The sequence below is a fragment of the Babylonia areolata genome, chromosome 5, assembly GCF_041734735.1.
Source record: "Babylonia areolata isolate BAREFJ2019XMU chromosome 5, ASM4173473v1, whole genome shotgun sequence".
Classification (NCBI taxonomy): domain Eukaryota; kingdom Metazoa; phylum Mollusca; class Gastropoda; order Neogastropoda; family Buccinidae; genus Babylonia; species Babylonia areolata.
Genome location: NC_134880.1, coordinates 54,121,444 through 54,123,943, shown reverse-complemented (window position 1 = coordinate 54,123,943; position 2,500 = coordinate 54,121,444). Strand labels below are relative to the sequence as shown.

The window sequence follows — 2,500 nt, the reverse complement described above, 5'->3', positions numbered from 1 at the left end:
CCCTCTTGTTGGTAGTGATATGGTAAGACACAATGTGATAGGGCTGCTCTTTACCATCTCTTGTTGGTAGTGAGTTGGTAAGACACTCTGTGATAAAGCAGTTCTTTACCCTCTCTTGTTGGTAGTGAAATGGTAAGACACACTGTGATAGAGCTGTTATTTACCATCTCTTGTTGGTAGTGATATGGTAAGACACGTTGTGATAGAGCTGTTCTTTACCATCTCTTGTTGGTAGTGATATGGTAAGACACAATGTGATAGGGCTGTTCTTTACCATCTCTTGTTGGTAGTGATATGGTAAGACACACTGTGACAGAGCTGTTCTTTACCATCTCTTGCTGGTAGTGGGACGGTAAGACACGATATGATAGACCCGTTCTTTACCCTTCCTTGCTGATAATCAGATGGCAAGGAATGCCGTGACAAGACTGTCCTTTACCTGATTTTTTTTTTTTTTCTTAAATAGAGAAGAAGAAAGAAGTTAAAGATGGCCTTAGGCTTCGTCCCACCTTATTAAAAAAAAATTTTGATATCTAACCCGCCCCTCCCCCCCCCCCACCCCCACCCCCCGCCTCACCCCCCACCCCTCACCCTCCCACACCAAATGGCTAACAAAAGCGCTCGTGTGTGTGTATATATATATGTGTGTGTGTGTGTGTGTGTGTGTGTGCACTGTCGTTTCAGTGATGTGTATGTGTTAACTGGCAGAGATGTAGATTTAATTTGTTTTGTTTTTGTTAGGTTGGTTGTTTAAAAAAAAAAGAAAAAAAACACACATCGAATTGTTTGGTAGTGATGGAATGGTGTTATTGTTGTTGTTGTTGTTGTTGTTGCTGTTGTTGTTGGGTGGTTTTGCTCTCGTTGTTTGTCGTTGTCTTATGAGATGGGCGTGCTAAAAACTCAAACATTCTTATTTGGTCATAGAAAAGAAAAAGCTGAAGTTTAATTTATTCTAATTTTTATACACATTTCTTCATTTCTTCTTCTTCTTCTTCTTCTTCTTCTTCTTCTTCTTCTTCTTCTTCTTCTTCTCCTCCTCCTCCTCCTCTTCTCCTTCTCTTCTCTCTCTCTCTCTCTCTCTCTCTCTCTGTCTCAGTCTCTCTCTCTCCCTCTCAGTCTTTCCTTCTCTAGTTCTTTTCTATCTTTTGTTCCTATTTTAGCTACCCAAGACACTACGTGGTATCATCAACATGTCGATAAATGATGCAAGAAAAAAGAAAGATGGCAAGTGTTCCGATGAATCATGAATAATACATGGGTTGTGAATATCACGAACTGTATTTACGCAGTGCCAGCGAAATACGTATTGTGAATGAATATTGTTTTGTGTCCCGTCACATTTACTGTCGGTTGTAGCAGACATTAGCTTATGAGCATTCATTTTGACACTTGAATGTTATCGTTTATTAAGTCGTAATTGATAGTACAGAATACAGGGTATATTTTGGCTGGCTGATTTCTTTGTTAAGCATGATCTTTTGATAACTGAAATGTATGTGAAATATACAAACGTTTGTACAAAGGGTGGTGTTGATAATGTGTAAGGAATGTGATGTTCTGATGTCCACAGGGCAATCAAACGTGACAGCGTGTAACAGGCGAACGAAACGTGGCGATACAAAATGTATTGTATCACTATTGATGTCACGACAGATTTCTCTGTGTGATATCCGGGCTGTTCTCCCACAGGGCAATGTGGCGACACAGTGCAGACCAGCCCAAACTTGGTTCCCATTTCTGCATGCAAGTGTATTTGGTTTGCTATGAAAGTGGATTTTCTGCAGATTTTTGCCATTGACAACGTTCTTGTTTCTGTTCGGTAGTACGGGGTAGGCGGGGGGTGTCGTCTTTATACGTGCGCTAAGCGCATGCAACACACGTGGTCTCGGCTTATCGTCCCATCCGAAAGACTACCACCCAGACCACCACACCAGGTCTGTTGGGACTCGAACCTGTGGACACTCGTGTCCTGGTTGGGAGCAAAACCACGGGACCACCGCTGCACAACAGACATTGGTCTCTCAACTTTGCTGCATGTTGAAGACACCCTAAAATTTACAGAATGTGTTGGGCACTCGAAATGCGATGTTGTTTATTGGGCAGTCTCTAGTGTGTTAGGCACTCGAAATGTGATATTGTTTATTAGGCAGTCGCCATTTGGCAGAGTGTATAAAGCGCTCATAATACATGACATGTGAATATGGCACTCGAAATTTAGCAAAGTATCTTTGACGCTCGAAATGTGACAGTGTTTCAAGCAATCAAACTATGACAATCGATTTGTCACGAAGTGGAATTATCACTCGGAATGTGGCAATGTGTATTTGGCAATTAAAAAGTGCCAGTGTGTAAGCTACACTCAAAACGGCTTAGTCGTGTCAGAAGAACTTACAATAGTGGTAATAATAATAATATGTTTATTTGTAAGGTGCGTCATCAAATAATTTTACTCCAAGCGCTTTACAGCTGTGACAAGACAGTGTATCAAAATCACACACTT

At 41.2% G+C, this 2,500-nt stretch overlaps 1 protein-coding gene across 1 annotated transcript in view; it reads left to right on the top strand.

The window, feature by feature from the left end:
* The window catches only part of LOC143282185 (arrestin domain-containing protein 17-like), a 74,083-nt gene extending 73,528 nt beyond the window's left edge, over positions 1-555 (top strand). The window contains exon 7 of the mRNA XM_076587762.1: positions 1-555. This exon is cut by the window's left edge and continues 1,080 nt beyond it. The gene's annotated coding sequence lies outside the window, so the exon portion shown is untranslated.
* The last annotated feature ends 1,945 nt before the right edge of the window (positions 556-2,500 follow it).